This window comes from Oryx dammah, unplaced genomic scaffold (assembly GCF_014754425.2).
Source record: "Oryx dammah isolate SB20612 unplaced genomic scaffold, SCBI_Odam_1.1 HiC_scaffold_2, whole genome shotgun sequence".
Taxonomy (NCBI): domain Eukaryota; kingdom Metazoa; phylum Chordata; class Mammalia; order Artiodactyla; family Bovidae; genus Oryx; species Oryx dammah.
This window is the reverse complement of record NW_024070186.1, coordinates 169,878,584-169,898,826: the sequence shown is the minus strand read 5'-3', so window position 1 is coordinate 169,898,826 and position 20,243 is coordinate 169,878,584.

Below are 20,243 nucleotides of genomic sequence, written 5' to 3'. Positions count from 1 at the left end.
ACTAACTCTGCTGGTCACATTGGCCCATGAAATAAAATTGAGGTTCTTTTAGTAAAAAAGAGAGAAGTGAAAATTGGAAGAAGATAGTGGCTCTCCTTCTCCTTCCTTTCTAGAAAGGTAATCAAGATTTGAGCAGATATATTTGGAGAAGTTTTCAGGGAGAATTGCAGACTTGAATTTGGGCAAGCCAGATCAAAAGCAGGGAGGATGGTACCTGAAGAATTTTGCTACTTGTGAAGGGTTCTTGTGTTTAGATGGCTTCCTTTTGCAACTCAAAGGAAAGCCCTAACAGTGAGAACTTTAAATGTTTACATTTTATATTGAAGTTTCCTTCTGCAACTGACCCAAGTCTCCAATAAAGAATGATGACAATACTGTACTGGCATACTTTGTGTTGGTGGTCTTGGGGAGAATGACTGACGTTGCAATAAAGGAAAGAGAAGTGTTTCAAGGCAGACAGACTTGAGTGACCATTATGTACCAACATGCTTGTGGGCAAAGTGTGCAGCACATCCCTCCCAAGGAACATGAAATGATTTCAGATAGCACACAAAAATAACATCAATAGCACCTAAAAAGTACTTAACTCACTTGAGTCAGTTGAAAATCACAAGCTTTGCCCTTCTGCGCCTCCTTTTTTCTGCTTGGTACATGGATGTGATATCTGGAGCTCTAGCTGCCATTTTTTGACCTTGAGGCAACACTGAGGATAGAAGCCCTATGCTAAGGGCAATGCTGTAGAAAGAAAGCAGAAGCTTACTTTCATAGTGTATATCTACTTTTATCTTTAGTCTGTCTACCTCTGGTCTTCTTCTGTGTATGAGAAAAATAAACTCTTAATTCATTTAACCCACTCTTAATCTTTTAGGGATTTGTTCTTAGATTCTGAATACAATTCCTAACCAATACAGAACCATCTTTTGCTATTTAGGACTGTTATATGCTTGTAGGCACATTAATCACTGTCATAATTAATGTGAAAAACTGCAGTGCTTTTATTAAGGGGAATTTAAGCTAATAATATCAATAATACATGTTTGTAGTATGTTCTCAAGATAGCTGTAGTCTGTCATTACCCTAATTGGAGATGACATTTCCAGTTACAGCAAGGATCTTGGTGGCAGCTACAGGATCATTGCTCTCTGATTTTCTAGTTGTTAGAGAGTCCAAATGAACTTGGGCAAATCGGTAATGACACACTGCATTTGAGAGGCTTTTGTGCATACAATGATTTGTTTAGATAAAAATGGCGCTTGTCAAGGCGAGAAGCAGGCCCTGGGGGTGGGCACTTTGAGTAGAGATATACAACAAACTGAGTGGGAGTCACGGTGTGGTGGGAGAGATCATTGTACATGTCCTACCCATGGCCAGGTTTCTTCCTCCCAGAAAGCAGTGGAGGTGAGCTCAAATTGCAACAGTGGGTGGAGAAGGATGAGTGGACTTTGCTTCTACTTCTCGTCAAATGCATCTCATGGTCACTCGTGCCTCCAGGGTAGCAAAACCTGGTTATTGAGTAAAGTGTGTAAGCAAATGTTACTCTTTCTATGTATCAGGCACAGATACCAATCAGAACACAAACTGATATATAAGCACCATATGGGTGCTTATAACATTTCACAGCAGGAGGGGAGGTCAGAAAAAGAAAGTCTAGACAGCTGTCTAGGGGGGTGACAAGCAATATAAGATTGAGAAACACCAATGTATCTAGTGTGCTAGACCACATCAGTGGGTCCAGTTCTTCACTTCGTGATGCCATGTCTTTTTGTGTGTGTTACATGCCTAATTTAATTTATTTATTTTTGGCTGCACTGGGCCTTCGCTGCTGTGCTGGTTTTCTCTAGTTGTGGTGAGCAAGGGCTACTTCTCTCGTCACATTGCATGGGCTTCTCATTGCAGTGGTTTCCCTTGTTGTGGAATAGAGTCTTTAGGGCACACGGCTTCAGTAGTTGTGCTCGTGGGCTCCATAGTTGCAGTTCGAGGGCTATAGACCACAGTCTCGGCAGTAGTGCACAGGCTCAGCTCCGCCATGGCATTGTGGAATCCTCCCAAAGCAGGGATCGAACCCGTGTCCCCTACACTGGCAGGCGTACTCTTAGCCACTAGACCACCAGGGATGTCCCCCATTTTTTTTTCAGGGTTAACAGCTTAATTTAATCTCTGAGATTTCTTCAAGGAACATTGAGGATCAGAAAGGCATTTATAAAACGTTATCTGCACACCTAATTTTTTCCCCACTTGATGTTTTCTTCTGGAATGGTCACCCTCATTCCTGACACACCTTGCATAGAGGCTCTTGCTGCATTTCTTGACTTTGGGTTTTTAGCTGTATCATTTGCCTTGGCCAGTGGGATTTTAGAGCTGGAGATGTGAGCAGAGGTTTGCACCATGCTTGTATAGTTAGATTGTCCTCTTGCATCCTGGTGACCTTGAAGCAACTGTCCCTCTGATTTAGGCCCCTTAACAAACCTGAATGGAACCTGTAACCTAGAGACATCCAGCCAGTTGCAGCCTAGATGAACCAACCCACACCCAGTCTAAAGATGAACACAGGAATAAATGCTTATTTTTATAAGCCACTGAGATTTTTAGGGAGGGTGGTGGTGGTGGTGGAATTCATTCTGCAGCATTATTATGGTAATAATTTCTTGATTCATCTAGGGGTCTCCCAGAGTAGTCCTGATCCTTCAACAGTCAATTTGGGGCCCATCACAACAGAATTAATCAAGTTCTAGTTTATTCATTTTAATTTTATTATTACTTTTTTGATGTGGATCAATTTTTTAAAGTCTTTAAAGAATTTGTTACAATATTGCTTCTGTTTAATGTTTTGGTTTTTGGCCCCAAGGTGTGTAAGATCTTAGCTCCCCAACCAGGGATTTAACCCAACCCCCTACATTGGAAGATGAAGTCTTAACCACTGGACCACCAGGGAAGTCCCCAGTGAAGTGAAGTGAAGTGAAGTGAAATTCACTCAGTTGTGTCCAACTCTTTGTGACCCCATGGACTACATAGTGCATGGAATTCTCCAGGCCAGAATACTGGAGTGGGTAGTCTTACCCTTCTTCAGGGGATCTTCCCAACCCAGGGATTGAACCCAGGTCTCCCGAATTGTAGGCGGATTCTTTACCAGCTGAGCCACAAGGGAAGCCCTGAGCTACAAGGGAAGTCCGCAGGCTCTACCGTCAATTAGACAGAATCGTCACTTCTGGTGTAGAATCTGCCTTGCAGTCTTTTTGCCTTTTTATTTCTAGGTCCGGTCTGGATTCCACTGGTGGCTGCCACTAATTGGATTGCAGTGAACTCTAATTTCATGAGGGTGTTGTGGATGCTTTGTGGCTTTTGCTGGCTTCCTATTTATCTTTGGATGCTTTAACTCCTGCTTTGTCCCAGCATTCCTTTGAAGACATGATTTAGTTATGTTTTCATTCCATTCTCTCTGAAATTGAAAGACCTTCTGGCTGGTGTGGGAAACCAAGGACTTTGGGTTAATGAGGTTATCCAGTAATGTTTGTAAGTTAGATATGAGCTTTTACTTTAATTAATTAAGCATCATTTGGTCTGAGCTCTTTTTCTCCCTTGCTGTGAGCAGGATGTGAAGTGAAAATCAGTTATTTGCCAGGATTCTTTTTCCTCTATGTCTTCAAATGTATGTAAATATCCTAAGACTTGGCTCAGTGTAGACAAAACAGTTTTGCTTCAGATGTTTTTGGATGTCACATAGACACAACCTCATTATAACATCTTTGAAGAGTCAATTTCAAGAAACACTTCAAAGGAATTGCTGATGCATTGGCTTCTAAGAGGAGTTACTATTTATCATAAAATTTTATGGCCTTAAAGTATTTTGTGTGCAGGAGAGAAAAATATCATTGAGATAGATTATATTTAAAAATGCAATCAGTGAGTAGTCAGATGAACAAATGTATTTAAACTCTAGCCAATAAAACACAAGAGCATGATATATTGATTTTGCATTTCCTTCTGAGCACGATTATGACATAAAAGAAAATTCTCAATTAAATTAGAAATCACAATAACTATAATTTATGACTGAGTTCATGTCATGAAAATGAAAGCATGGAGTCACAGAAGAAGGGATGGTATTTGCATACCACTGATAATTTTTAAAGTATAAGATCGCAAATAAGCTTCACTTAATCTTCTTGCAGGTTCTTTATTAAGAAGCCAAATTTTTCTCATTGCCTAAATGTTTCTCTTGCAGTGAGGTGTTAGAGAACCTTATTTGTTTGTGAAGTTGTTACATTGGAGCTTTCTACCCTGCAGGCCAGCGTTTCCATCTCCAGGCCCATATTGGCACTCCTGTCCAGCATTTTACTATTAAAGGGGACTTCCCTGGTGGTCCAGTGGTTAAAACTCCGTGCTCCCAATGAAGGGGGCATGGGTTTGATCCCCGGTTGGGGAACTAAGATCTCACATGGCAAAAAAAGATGTGGCCCATCGATCTGCAGCATTGGACTCACTTGGAATTTTGATAGAAATGCAGAATTTCAGGCCCTGCCCTGGACATACTAGAGAAGGGGATGACAGAAGATGAGATGGTTGGATAGCATCACTGACTTGATGGATATGAGTTTGAGCAAGCTCCGGGCGTTGGTGATGGACAGGGAGGCCTGGTGTGCTGTAGTTCATGGGGTCGCAGAGAGTCAGGCAGGACTGAGCAACTGTACTGAACTGAACTGAAAGGATTCTTATGCATAGGCAGTGAGAAGTGCTACAATCTACCTTTCCTTTGGTTGTCAGAACTAAGAAGTTTGCTTGTGGTTTGGTTCCTTCTACGCTCCTGGGCCTACCCATCCTTACCTAAGGCTGTCTTTAAATGTTGAGTGCACTGAGACAAAAGCTCGGCCACACGCTTTGATGTGCATAACCCTTATACAGAGAGAGAGAGAGAACTTGGACTTGGCTCTAGTTTCCTGCAGGAGGTCTGCTAGGTGGGAGAGAGAACGACCCCCGGACTACAGATTAACTTTGTGTAGGGGAAAACTTGGTGTGTGTGAACCTGGCTTGGGGTGGGGGGGAGTTCTATATTGCAGTTGCCACATGGGACTGTCCTGATCACTGTGGGGCCCAGCTTCCCCTGCAGGGCTGGCTGTCCTGAGGAGGAACTGGCAGGGGAGACCCCCAGGGTCTCTAGGGGCTGAGGCTTTCCTTTAAGAGCTGAACTTAAGACACAGAGCTGAATTTCAACTCAACTTGAGTCTTTTGGCCCTCACCATGAAATAAGACTCAAAAAAAAGTGTCTCATTTACTGATCACTTACTATGTTCCCGGGGTTTCCCTGGTGACTCAGGGTAAAGAATCCGCCTGCAATGCAGGAGAGGTGGGTTCAATCCTTGGCTCAGGAAGATCCCCTGGAGGAGGGCATGGCAACCCTCTCTAGTGTTCTTGGTTGGGAAATCCCATGAACAGAGGAGTCTGGTGGGCTACAGTCCATAGGGTCACAAAGAGTCGGACCTGACTTAGCAACAGCAGCTATGTTCCAGACACCAGTCAAGCTGCCTGTGTATATTATCTCTTTCAGTTTGAATCCTTCTGAGAGGTTGCTCTTCCTATTGCCATTTTATAGATGAGGAAACTAAGGCTCAGAGAGGTTATGTGGTTGTTCAAGAGCCATTGGTTCATAAGTGATAGAGTAGGATTTGAGCTTCGGATGGGTCTGATGTCAAACCCAGGCTCTTCTTATGCCATAAAGAAACAAGTACCTGCTGTTGTCAGAGCACTGAAGTAAGGGTTAGAGCTTTAGGGTTTGAGGATAATCGTCCCCCACACAAGGATGATAGTCAAGAGGGCTGTGAAATTAATTAATGGTAAACACAGTGTCCAGTGCGCTCCTTGTCCAGTCCTCGGAACTGGACTTCTTTTGCCTATTTGTCTGCGTATGAAGGTCCCAGAGGGCTTCCACTCTAGGCCCACAGACCCCGCCAGCTGCTGGAGGAGGAGCCAGGTGCTGCTTTGGCTTCTTGTCTCACGGCGTGGAATGAGATGTAGGATATGGGAAGAGGCCCATCACTCATGCGCACAGAGGGGAAAGAGGAAGGGGTGACTGGCTCCTGCCTTTATCAAGGAACCCTGCTGACTGGTGAAACGTGCCCACAGACTGCCTCCAGATGTCACCATCCAGTCAGCAAGTCCTCTTCTCATGGGGCTGGCAGAATTTTGGGGGCAGGAGTCAAGTGTCCTGCTCCCTTGAAAGTTCAGGTGGGGGACTTCTCTGGTGGTCTAGAGGCTAAGACTCTGAGCTCCCAATGCAGGGGGCACAGGTTCGATCGAACTATATCCCACATGCCACAACTAAGACCCAGTGCAGATAAATAAATAAAAAATAAAAAACTTCAAGTGGGACTTCCTTTATTGTCTAGTGCTTAAGACTCTGTGCTTCTGCTGTAGGGGGTGTGGGTTCAATTCCTGTTTAGGGAACTAAGATCCGTATGCCATGAGGCACAGCTAAACACTAAATCATACGCTCTACCCTGAGAAATGTTGGTTCCAGTTGGAAAGCACTCAGTGGGGTCTTGGAATGTGCAGGTGCCAGCTTGCAAGAACCAATGTATTTTGTCTTTTCCCAACTCTGCATCTGTGGATGTCGTGATGGTAGTGTTTACACCACAGAAACTGGCAAATGCTACACACTAGGGCATCCTCTCCCTGCAGAGCCAGTTGTTAAACACTTGCCAGCACACCTCTGAGAGCAGGTGTGTGGAAACACAAAAGATCCAGAGTAATTCATCCTGAAGTTATACCTAGTATTCAAGTGAAGTCCTCTCCCATATGTAGCAAGAGAAATTTCTCAAACAGATTTTTAAGCTCTGGCAACCAATCTTCTGCTTTTTTTTTTTCAAAAATAATTCCAGTGAATTCAGAATTTGTAATGATGGAAATTGATGTGGATGATCCATCAGGCATTGAAAAGAATTGGAATAGCGGTTATCCCACTGGAGCCAGCCTGTCACATTGCAGCCCAGCTCAGAATCCCCTAGGGGGCTTGTTAAAACTCAGATGTCCAGTCTTCACCTTCAGAGTTTCAGATCCCATAGCTCTGGGCTGGCACCTGAGAGTTTGCATTTCTAGCATGTTTTCAGGGGATGCTGCTACTGCTGGTCTGGGGACCACTCTTTAGGCTTTGACAACCACTGAGTCAGAGTCAGGGACTGATTCCAAAGCATCTCAGTGAGAATGTGAGTGAGGCCAGGGTTAGAAGCGGGGAGGGATCTGACAGCAAAAGGAAGGAGTGAAGGAAGCATCTCATTTTTTATTTACTTTTAATGGAGTATAGTTGCTTTATAATGATGTGTTGGTGTCTACTGTACAACAAAGGGCATCAGCTATATGTATACATACGTCCCCTCTTTTTTGAATTTCCTTCCCGCTAAAGAGCGCTGAGTAGAGTTCCCTGTGCTTTACAGGTTCTCGTTAGTTATTCGTATTATACATAGAAGTGTACATACGCCAACCCCAGTCTCCCAGTTCATCCCCTCCCTCCCTTTCCCCCTTTGGTATCCACACGTTTGTTCTCTACATCTGTCTCTCTTTCTGCTTTTCAAATAGGTTCATCTGCACCATTTTTCTAGATTCCGTATATATGCGTTAATATACTATCTCTTTCTCTTTCTGACTTACTTCTCTCTGTATAACAGTCTCTAGGTGGAAGCACCCCATTTATTAAGTACCTACAAAGTGCTGGACATTAAGTGTAAAGTGTCTTAGCTATATTGTTTCCTTTAACATCCTCTCTCCTGAGTAAATGCATGCAGTGTGGATGTCATGGAAACAAACACAAAGATCTGGGGGAATGACCATTTGCTCCACTGCGGAAAACTGAAGATGCTGGAGATAAGGAAGGAGTTTCCTTCTTCTCTTGATTCCTGAGCTTGGATAATAATGTCATAATCTGTTTGAGATGGGCAAAGCACAGAGCAGAAGTGGAAGACATGTGCTTTGTTTTGAATGTCAGCCAAAGGGAGGATGGCTGTTCCAACTTGCCAGTGTCTGCCTTGTCCCGAGGCGGCCGTTCCCGGGCAGAGCAGGTGTGAAGGAAAGGGTGGGAAGAGCAGCACACCTTGAAGCGCATCCTTTTAAGTCACCACCGTGCTTGAGCCTCGTGCTGTTCCTTTTAATTTTCTCAGTACTGTAATTGTAAGTGAAAAGCGCTATTGCAACACATCCGATTATAACCAGATTCTGAGTCCCCTAGGACTCATCGAAGAGAAAAATGAATCTGTGGCTGTGAGAAGTCATTAATCTCTGCACGTACGGCTCTACACATGGTTACAGAGCAGCTGCAGGACTGGGACTCTCTCCCTCGCTCTCCTTTCTCCAGTGATGCACTTTATCAAGTCCCAGCGGAGCGTTTTATTATAAATTAGACCCTGAAATGTGGGCTTCATAAGCACCTTGGTTAGGAGCCACTAAATAGGATTTCTTGTTTGGTCTCCTACCCTGGGATCATCCTTCTTTTCTAGTGGGATGCCCCATTTGCGTGCAACTTTTCTTTGATAGTCGAAAGTGGTGTTTATTTGAGGCGAAGCAGAAAGGAGGCAAAATGTCTTTGGAAAATGGGGAAATGAGGCATTTTGTGATTTTACTGCATGAAACATTGCTCTTCTGGATTTATTAGGAATCAACTACAAGTTACACTTCTCTTCCTTATCTATATTCCTTATATATAATTTCTTCTATGTTTTTTCTGCTACTTAATGTAAGTTAATACTTATATATGAATGCTTAATGTATTATCACTTAATACTTCGTGTATTAATACTCACTACATTAAAATGTGATGTATTAGTTAGCTTTCACTGCATGCCAATATTAGTATGAATGTAAGAGCTTAAAACAACTCACACATATTATCTTACCATTTCTTTGGCTGAGGAATCTGGACACAGCTTGACTGGGTCTTCTGTAAGGCTGTGATCAAGGTGTTAACTGGGGCTGTGGTTTCATCTGCAGCTGGGGAAGAATCTATTTCCAAGCAGGTGTTGGAAGAATTTAGTGCCTTGCTGTAGACTGACGGTTTCAGTTTCTTATCTTCGGTCCCTTCAGAGGCAGCCAGTATTCTCTTCAACCCAGAGTTTCCCAACACAGCCACTTGTTTCCTTTGTGCCAACAAAGGAGAGAGATGCCAGCAAGACACGTGCTGAAAGCTTATGTAATCACATAGAGCATGTTGTCTTTGCCATATCCTTTTTTTTTAAGTTGGAGTTTTACAGTTGTTTTACGATGTTATGTTGATTTCTGCTGTACAGTGAAGTGCGTCAACTATATGCCATACATGGCAATCCCAATCTCCCAGTTCATCTTCCGCTCTGTGTCCACGCATCCGTTCTCTATGTCTGCATCTTTAATCCTGCCCTTCAAATAGGTTCATCTGTACCATTTTTCTAGAGTCCACATATATGCATTAACATACAATGTTTGTTTTTCTCTTTCTGACTTACTTCACTCTGTATCACAGACTCTAGATCCATCTACATCTCCACAAATGACCCAATTTCATTCCTTTTTACGGCTGAGTAATATTCCATTGCATATATTAATATGTACCACATCTCCTAGTTGCACGTCATGTCTACACTTAAGGGGAGGAAGACGACAAGGATGTGAAGTCCAGGAGGTGGGGGTGATGGGGGCTACCCTAAGAATTTGTCTGCCATAGCAATAGTCATCAGTAATGATGATGATAAAAAATAGCAAATAGTAACTACTGTTATTTGGCATCTAAACCATGCGTTAATCTTCGAAGTTTATATTTGGGGAAGGAGGGTTTGAATAGTTTCACCAGATAGAGAAATAGAAGATGCAGTCTGCATGCATAAAGAAAACCACGGACGTGGATCTTGTAGACACAGTGGAGAGGTCACGTGGAAAGTCTTTGGTGGACCATGGGAGAAGGTTTCTACATGCCAGGTTAATAAGAGGTCTGCCCTATACCTGTCGGTTAACAGACGGATTTAAAAGGTTTTATAGAGAATGAATTTATGGCTACTTGGGGGAATGATTGCAGGGGCAAGGATAACTTAGGAGTTTGGGATTGACATGTACACAATGTTGTATTTAAAATAGATTACCAGGGGACTTCTCAGATAGTCCAGTACTTAAGAATCAGCCTTGCGATGCACGGGACACGGGTTCAATCTCTGGTCTGGGAACTAACGTCTCACATGCTGTGGAGCAACTAATCCCACGTGTCACAACTCGAGAGTCTGTGTGGAGCATGGAAGGATACTTCATGATGCAATGAAGGTCCTGTGTGCTGCAAATAAGACCCAGTGCAGCCAAATAAATAAAAAAATGATAAAAATAAAACAAACAATATAAAACAATAAAACTATTGCTATTACTAGTGGATATGAATATTTTGTGTTGTAAAATAAATCTAAACCCAAACTTCAAAAGGCAAAAAAACAAAGATTTTAAGGCAGAGGTTCTATTTAAAGCAGAGCTTCTGTGTTTGTCCAAGTGTTCTTCTTATCCTATACTTTTAAATAATATGCTTGTGATTACTATTCCACTTTTTCATTTAGCAGTTTGAAGCACAAATCACTGCTTTTCTACTATTATAGACGAAAATTTGGGTCTTTCATAATTTTTTGTCATCATCCTCCCAAAAATGTTCGTTGATGATTAAAAAAAATTAAGTCAAAAATTAAATCAATAGGTTTTATAAAAGGGCTGTTATGTAAAATTGTTCACAGATGAATTAACTTTGTGTGGGTGTATTCCCACTCCCAAATAGGAAAAGGAGTACGTCAAGGCTATATACTGTCACCCTGCTTATTTAACTTATATGAAGAGTACATCATGAGAAATGCTGGGCTGGAAGAAGCACAAGCTGGAATTAAGATTGCTGGGAGAAATATCAATAACCTCAGATATGCAGATGACACCACCCTTATGGCAGAAAATGAAGAGGAACTAAAAAGCCTCTTGATGAAAGTGAAAGAGGGGAGTGAAAAAGTTAGCTTAAAGCTCAACATTCAGAAAATGAAAATCATGGCATCTGGTCCCATCACTTCATGGGAAATAGATGGAGAAACAGTGGAAACAGTGTCAGACTTTATTTTTCTGGGCTCCAAGATCACTGCAGATGGTGACTGCAGCCATGAAATTAAAAGACGCTTACTCCTTGGAAGGAAAGTTATGACCAACCTAGATAGCATATTCAAAAGCAGAGACATTACTTTGCCAACAAAGGTCCATCTAGTCAAGGCTATGGTTTTTCCAGTGGTCATGTATGGATGTGAGAGTTGGACTGTGAAGAAAGCTGAGCGCTGAAGAATTGATGCTTTTGAACTGTGGTGTTGGAGAAGACTCTTGAGAGGCCCTTGGACTGCAAGGAGATCCAACCAGTCCATTCTGAAGGAGATCAACCCTGGGATTTCTTTGGAAGGAATGATGCTAAAGCTGAAACTCCAGTACTTTGGCCACCTCATGCAAAGAGTTGACTCATTGGAAAAGACTCTGATGCTGGGAGGGATTGGGGGCAGGAGGAAAAGGGGACGACAGAGGATGAGATGGCTGGATGGCATCACGGACTCGATGGATGTGAGTTTGAGTGAACTCCGGGAGTTGGTGATGGACAGGGAGGCCTGGCGTGCTGCGATTCATGGGGTCATAAAGAGTCGGACACGACTGAGCGACTGAACTGAACTGAACTGATTCCCACTCCCTGACCCTAGCTCCCACGAAAATCCTAATAGTGGATTCAGGGCAGTGCATATCAGTGGTGGGTTGGCTCCAAGCTCTGCATAGCGTCTGGGACAACAGTATTCCTAAAGATCAGGCTCTGTCACTCTGCTCCAAGGAAATTGTGCAAATGAAACCAGAGACTTCGTGAGGGAGGTGGGTGGCAGTGGTGGTTTAGTCACTAAGTCATGTCTGACTCTTGCGCCCCTATGGACTATAGCCTGCTGGGCTCCTCTGTCCATGGGATTTTCCAGGCAAGAACACTGGAGTGGCTTGCCATTTCCTTCTCTAGGGATCCCAGGGATTGAACCTACGTTTCCTGCTTGGCAGGAGGATTCTTTACCACTGAGCCACTTGGGAAGTCCTCCATTGTAGATTGCACTGTAAATGAAGACAAAGACCTCTGAGCTGAGAGAATAAAGTGATTGGTATTATTTATAGGACCTGGGCTTTTGGGGCCCCGTATTGAACTCAAAGCTGGCCTGGAAACCTCATTCTGATAGGCAGCGTGCACTGTTCATGAAGACTTGTCTAAAACTTTTATTTTTTAATTAGAACTTTTTTTTAATGTATTTTATTTTTGGCTGTGCTGTGTCTTTGTTGCTGCTCGGGCTTTCCTCTAGTTTCCACAAGCTTGTGGTGTGCATGCTTCTCATTGCCCTGGCTTCTCTTGTTGCGGAGCACTGGCTCTAGGCACGCAGGCTTCAGCAGCTGCGCCTCTCAGGCTCTAGAACACAGCCTCAGCAGCTGTGGCACGTGGGCTTAGTTGCTCTGCGGCATGTGGGATCTTCCCAGATCAGGGATCGGACCCGAGTCTCCTGCACTGGCAGGCAGATTCTTTACAACTGAGCCACCAAGGAAGCCTTGTCTAGAACTTGTTTAAACTCCGATGTTATTGTTCTTGCAAAACCCCGAATGCCTATGTGTTTTATTCTGCCATCAATGGCAAACAGGAACAAGAGCAATAAAGATAAATTTCCCTATTACTATTGGTGCCCAGGAGGCATCTCTGACTCGGGAAGATGAGGTAGATGCCTCACATCAGGAGAGTTTAACACTTTAACCCATATTGTTGCCACAGTATGACATATCAACTGGAAGGAAAACTTGCAGGTTGTTATGCTGTTAATTTTGAAGTAACTACAGTGCTTAACTCCTTGTGCTTGAAGGAGTTATGATCCTTTTTTATTTCCAACTGACTATACTGTAACACTCATTTTTAAATTTAAATAAATATAAATACAGTGAAAAAGGACCTTAACAGTGCTCTCAGGACATGTGGGGCTTCCCTGATACTCAGTTTTAAAGTATCCGCCTGCAGTGTGGGAGACCCTGGTTCAATCCCTGGGTTGGGAAGATCCCCTGGAGAAGGGAAAGGCTATCCACTCTAGTATTCTGGCCTGGAGGATTCCATGGACTATGCAGTCCATGGGGTCGCAGAGAGTCGGACATGACTGAGTGACTTTCACTTTCTTAGGACATGTGGGGAGAGCAGTGGGCTCAGGGACCACATCATGTCTCCCATCACAGGCAGCTTTTTAAATCTATGAGTGAAACCAATATTAGAAGTCTCCTGGATGCATTTCTTGGATCATTAGAAACTGCGGCAGTGGGAGCAAGGAACCATTACAGTGGCAGAGTGATGTCAAAAGTGGGAAAAGCCTCGCACCCCCTGAATTACCCAGGAGAACACTTCGCAGTTTTCAGAAGAATTCTAACATCTCATCACATGGGGCTCATGAAATGTGCTGACCCAAACCTTACTCAGGTTCCCAGGTGGCTCAGTGGTAAAGAATCCATGTGCCATTGCAGAAGACACAGACTTGATCCCTGGGTCAGGAAGATCCCCTGGAACAGGAAATAGCAACCCACTCCAGTATTCTTGCCTGGAGAATTCCACGAACAGAGGAGCCTCATGGGTTACAGTACATGGAGTCACAAAGAGTTGGACACAACTGAGAAACTGATCAAGCCTTACTCAGAGAGAGAGGCTTTCACAAAGATTATTTAAGATCCATATTTTGATAGCATCCAAAGTGCTCTCCTATCAGTTCTTTCTCCTTCCAGCATAACATAGTGGTCCCCTATTTATATGTGATCAGTGTTAGCGGTGGGGGAAAGATGAAGGTACATTTATCAGGAGAGACCCTGACCTTTTTTCCTGAGAAAACTGATATTCTAAATAAAAATCCTTTGGCACCCTTGACAAACTTCAGAAGCTCTAATGCTAGATTTTTATAGATAAGTGTATCAGTTGGGAATGTGTTTGACTGCATGTAACAAATAGTGCCTTAAGCATTGTAACTGCTTTTCATGTGACAAAAAGTCCAGAGGTAAGCAGTCCTCCAAAAAGAGAGCAGACAGTTCTATTGTAATAGGACATAGGTTACTAAAAATAACTGCTTATATTCATAAATTGCACAATAGAAACCACAAGCTTATGAGAAAGATGAGATTGGGGCACAACATTCAAAAACATCATCAGTTCAGTTCAGTTGCTCAGTCGTGTCTGACTCTTTGCGACCCCATGAATCGCAGCACGCCAGGCCTCCCTGTCCATCACCAACTCCTGGAGTTTACCCAAACTCATGTCCATCGAGTAGGTGATACCGTCCAGGCATCTCATCCTCTGTTGTTCCCTTCTCCTCCTGTCCCCAATCCCTCCCAGCATCACAGTCTTTTCCAATAAGTCAACTGTTCGCATGAGGTGGCCAAAGTATTGGAGTTTCAGCTTCAACATCAGTCTTTTCCAATGAACACCCAGGACTAATCTCCTTTAGGATGGACTGGTTGGATCTCCTTGCAGTCCAAGGGACTCTCAAGAGTCTTCTCCAACACCACAGTTCAAAAGCATCAATTCTTCAGTGCTCAGCTTTCTTTATATTCCAACTCTCACATCCATACATGACTACTGGAAAAACCATAGCCTTGACTAGATGGACCTTTGTTGACAAAGTAATGTCTCTGCTTTTGAATATGCTATCTAGGTTGGTCATAACTTTCCTTCCAAGGAGTAAGCATCTTTTAATTTCATGGCTGCAATCACCATCTGCAGTGATTTTGGAGCCCAGAAAAATAAAGTCAGTGACCGTTTCCACTGTTTCCCCATCTATTTCCCATGAAGTGATGGGACCGGATGCCATGATCTTCATTTTCTGAATGTTGAGCTTTAAGCTAACTTTTTCACTCTCCTCTTTCACTTTCATCAAGAGGCTCTTTATTTCTTCTTCACTTTCTGCCATAGGGTGGTGTCCTCTGCATATCTGAGATTATTGATATTTCTCCCGGCAATCTTGATTCCAGCTTGTGTGCTTCATCCAGCTTAGCATTTCTCATAATGTACTCTGCATGTAAGTTAAATAAGCAGGGTGACAATATACAGCCTTGACGTACTCCTTTTCCTATTTGGAACCAGTCTGTTGTTCCATGTCCAGTTCTAACTGCTGCTTCCTAACCTGCATACAGGTTTCTTAAGGGGCAACTCAAGTGGTCTGGTATTCCCATCTCTTTCAGAATTTTCCACAGTTTATTGTGATCCACACAGTCAAAGGCTTTGGCATAGTCAATAAAGCAGAAATAGATGTTTTTATGGAACTCTCTTGCTTTTTCCATGATCCAGCAGATGTTGGCAATTTGATCTCTGGTTCCTCTGCCTTTTCTAAAACCAGCTTGAACATCTGGAAGTTCATGGTCCATGTATTGCTGAAGCCTGGCATGGAGAATTTTGAGCATTACTTTACTAGCATGTGAGATGAGTGCAATTGTGTGGTAGTTTGAGCATTCTTTGGCATTGACTTTCTTTGGAATTGGAATGAAAACTGACCTTTTCCAGTCCTGTGGCCTCTGCTGAGTTTTCCAAATCTGCTGGCATATTGAGTGCAGCACTTTCACAGCATCATCTTTCAGGATTTGAAGCAGCTCAACTGGAATTCCATCACCTCCACTGGCTTTGTTCGTAGTGATGCTTTCCAAGGCCCACTTGACTTCACATTCCAGGATGTCTGGCTCTAGGTGAGTGATCACACCATTGTGATTATCGGGGTCGTGAATATCTTTTTCGTACAGTTCTTCTGTGTATTCTTGCCCCCTCTTCTTAATATCTTCTGCTTCTGTTAGGTCCCTACCATTTGTGTCCTTTATCGAGCCCATCTTTGCATGAAATGTTCCCTTGGTATCTCTAATTTTCTTGAAGAGATCTCTAGTCTTTCCCATTCTATTGTTTTCCTTTATTTCTTTGCATTGATTGCTGAGGAAGTCTTTCTTATCTCTTCTTGCTATTCTTTGGAACTCTGCACTCAAATGAGTATAACTTTCCGTTTCTCCTTTGCTTTTCGCTTCCCTTCTTTTCACAGCTATTTGTAAGGCCTCCCCAGACAGCCATTTTGCTTTTTTGCATTTCTTTTCCATGGGGATGGTCTTGATCCCTGTCTCCTGTACAGTGTCACAAAGCTCCATCCATAGTTCATCATGCACTCTGTCTATCAGTCTAGTCCCTTAAATCTATTTATCACTTCCACTGTATAGTCATAAGGGATCTGATTTAGGTCAGACCTGAATGGTCTAGTGGTTTTCTCCACTTTCTTCTTCAGGAACACATTAATATAAGAGAAACTCAGTAAAATAAGTTATAATAGTGGTATGTTAATGGTTAGGAAATATGAATATATAAATAATATTATATATTATTTCAAGGCATTTTCCTTGGGAAAGGCCTGAAGTTTGCTTGTGGAAGTAGGTGTTGGACAGATATGTTTCTCTGTTCAGCTAGGTGCAGTATTCTTCTTTTATCTGGTGTTTATTATGGTTAAAATCACATACAAGCAAAAGTGACATTTACACCATGCTCACATTGTTCCCTATGATTTCAATCACATTAGAATAAATAAAATATAAGCATTATAGTAGAATTAACTATACAACTGCTCAAGGAAGTCATCCAAGAACCAGGCTCCTTCTGTCTTCCTGCTCTGCAAACTTTTGTGTGTATGTTTTGTCCTCATGGCCTCAGAAAGACTGCTGCACGTCCAGGTACTATCTACATTCCAGGCAGAAAGAATAGAGGACAAAATGTGAAGGGAAAAAGCACTTTCTCTCTAGATTCTTTGCCTTGGGAAGGGATATGCTCCCCAGGGATATCCGTCTATATCATTGTCTATAATGGAACCACATATCTATTCCATCTAGCCACAAGGGAGTCTGAGAAGGTGAGTATTTTATTTATTTATTTATTTTTTTAAATTTATTTTTTATTTTTTTATTTTATTTTATTTTTTTACTTTCCAACATGTCTTTTTTATTTTTTTATTTTTTTTTAAATTTATTTATTTATTTTTAATTTTTACTTTACAATTCTGTATTGGTTTTGGCATAGATTGACATGAATCCACCACAGGTGTACATGCGTTCCCAAACATGAACCCCCCTCCCACCCCCCTGAAGGTGAGTATTTTAGACAAGTACATTGCTAGTTAGTTCTCTATCATTATCACCTACAGGTTTGTTAAGAATGAGTTGTAACAGGTCCAAGTTCTGGAGATAACTTTGTTTAATAAAAGTTTTCCTATTTGATTATCTGGAAAGACACCCAACCACAAATCTTGAAGAGGTTGGAAGCCATGTCAGATTGGAAGTTTCCTAACTCCCTAAGTATGCTAGCCTTTTAATTTGAGCCCATCACAGGGATATTAATATTACTCAGCTTAATACATATCAGTACTTTGGCCACCTCATGCGAAGAGTTGACTCATTGGGAAAGACTTTGATGCTGGGAGGGACTGGGGGCAGGAGAAGAAGGGGACGACAGAGGATGAGATGGCTGGATGAGTGAACTCCGGGAGTTGGTGATGGACAGGGAGCCCTGGCGTGCTGCGATTCATGGGGTCGCAAAGAGTCGGACATGACTGAGTGACTGAACTGAACTGAATGTACAACAGTTATGTGCCAGGCATTGTGGTAAGTACTGAGGATATAAAGATGAAGATGATGGTGAGGTTGGTGATGCTAGTGATGGTGATGATGTTGACTAATGCTTACTGAGCACTTACCCTGTGCAAAGCAGTATTCTAAGTACTTTGTTCATATTAGCGAATGCATTTCTCACAGCAGTCGCAGGGGTACATTTTATTATTCCTCCAAATCTGTCAAAGATGAGAACCCTGATGCACAGAGAGGTCAGGTAATATACTGAGGTCACTCAGCTTGGCAAATGGTACTGCCCTGATTTCAGTGTGGGTCTATGTTCTTAACTGCTGTTGAACCACTAAAGGGCTTACTTACTTAGTATTAGAGGCAAGCACATATACAAGTAACCAGTAGGCAGAATTTATTGATGGCTGACACAGTATTTAAAAAGATTAAATGCCAATATTTAGAAATTGAGAAATTTTCCCATCTGCATATATTTATTTGAGTTTTCCAGAGAAAAAGAAGCATTACATCCATACAGATACATAAAAAGAGGTATATGAGGGATTGGCTCATGCAACTGTGGAGACTGAGAAGTCCCACAATCTGCTGTCTGTGACCTGGAGGTATAGGAAAATTGGTGGTATCATTTCCGTCTGAACCAAAAGGCTGGAGAACTAGGGGAGCAAATGGTGTAAGTCTAAGCTTAGTTTGAACACTCCAGAACCAGGGGTACCAATGTACAAGGGTGGGAGAGATGGGTGTCCCAGGTCAAGCAGAAAGGACAAATTCATTCTAGAACAAATTTTGTTCTATTTGGGGCTTCAGTGGATTGGCTGATGCTGACGCACATGGTGAAGGTGATCTTTTTTATTCTTTCTACTGATTCAGATGCTAATCTCTTCCAGAAGCACCCTCCCAGACACACTCACAAATAATGTCTTACCAGCTGCCTGAGTGTCCCTTAGCCTGGTCAAGTTGACACGTTAAATGAACCATCGCCACTGGTTTCTCTCGAGAAGGATTATTTGGCAATACAGTACTAGTATTCACATATGGCAGGGACTGGTTGGAGTTGAGTGGTAGCTACCTACTCCTTTAAGTGGGGCAATCTCTCCCCAGTACCCCACTGCTCACCACTCCCTACTTCCTGTTTTATGCCTCATCACTTGGTTTACTCACGCTTGGTCCTGCAGCATTTGAGTTAGCAATCTTTGCACTATGAGACATAATGGGTACAACGGAGGAGATAAAGTCTTTCGAAATCACAGAGAAGAGAGTCGAGGAAAACTTCATAAAGGGGCTATGTCAAAACTGGGTCTTTAGGGTGAGAGCAGGTTGATTAAATGAGAAGGGAAGAAAGACATTCCTGGCAGAGGAAATAGTACATGCAAAGGCACATAGGCAGGACTTCTCTGGTGGCAGTGATTAAGAATCTGCTTTGCAAAGCAAGAGACGCAGGTTCAATCTCTGGTTGGGGAACTCAGATCCCACAAACTGCAGAGCAATGAGCCCAATGCGCTGCAACTACTGAGCTCACTTGCCACATCTAGAGAGTCTGTGCACCACAACAAAAAAATCCCCACAAGATGCAAAGAAGATCCAGTGTGCTGTAGCTAAGGCCTAATGCAGCCAAATAAATAAAGAAAAAAATTATTTTTAAACGTAGACAGGCTTAGGAAGATGCAGAATATTTGCTCTCCTTTGTCATAACATTATGGAATTTACCATAGTTGAAATCTATTCATTAGAATCTAAAGAAAAAAAAATCTGGTCTCTGTAATCATTGTATCCAACCTGGGCTTTTGGTATAGCTTTAATTTCCCTCTAGTTCTATTGATCAAACAAAAGAAAAAAAATTTTCTTTTCTTTTTTTTTAGAAAAGGTTCTTTTTGCACCAGCATTTTGCTTCCTTGTCTGATGCTTGCTTTGTGTGGATATTGATTTATTTTTTTTCCACCTTGCTGGGGAATTTACCTTTCTTGTCCTCATCTCACTTTATACCACAGCTTGAAACTCCCAGATTGAAAGCTCTGGACAGGCAGGATGCATGCTGACTGCCTGAATTTGAATCCTGTCTCCATCCTCCCCAGCTGTGTGTTTCAGGGAGATGCCCTTAACCTCTCTGGGCTTCAGTTTCCTCATTTGTAAAATGAGAATAACAGTAGGGTTATTAGGAGGAGGATAACAGCATGGTTATTAGAAGGAGATTATTAGTAGATTCCAGTATTCCTCCCTGGAGATTCCCATGGACAGAGGAGACTGATGGGCTACAGTCCACGGGGTCCCAAAGAGTCGGACATTACTGAACGACTAACACTATTAGTAGGTTATTAGGCGGATTTGATGAGTTACTCCGTGAAGAGCACTTGGAATGATGGCTGGGATCTGGCTGTCAGGACCTGTGGGCTGTTATTACAAATGCCCCTCAGTGCCTGACTCTGTGCCAGATGTCAGAAAAACAGAAGCGATGTGGTCCCAGCAGCAGGGAGCTGAGTTTCTGGCAAGAAGGTGGCAGGCAGGTCTGAGAGGAGAAAAACATTTTGCTTTTTAAACCCCAGCCTTTTTCATCATTGATGAAAATGCCAACATCAACCTCTCAGTCTAGACCCTTGGTTCAGAGATGTTGCTCT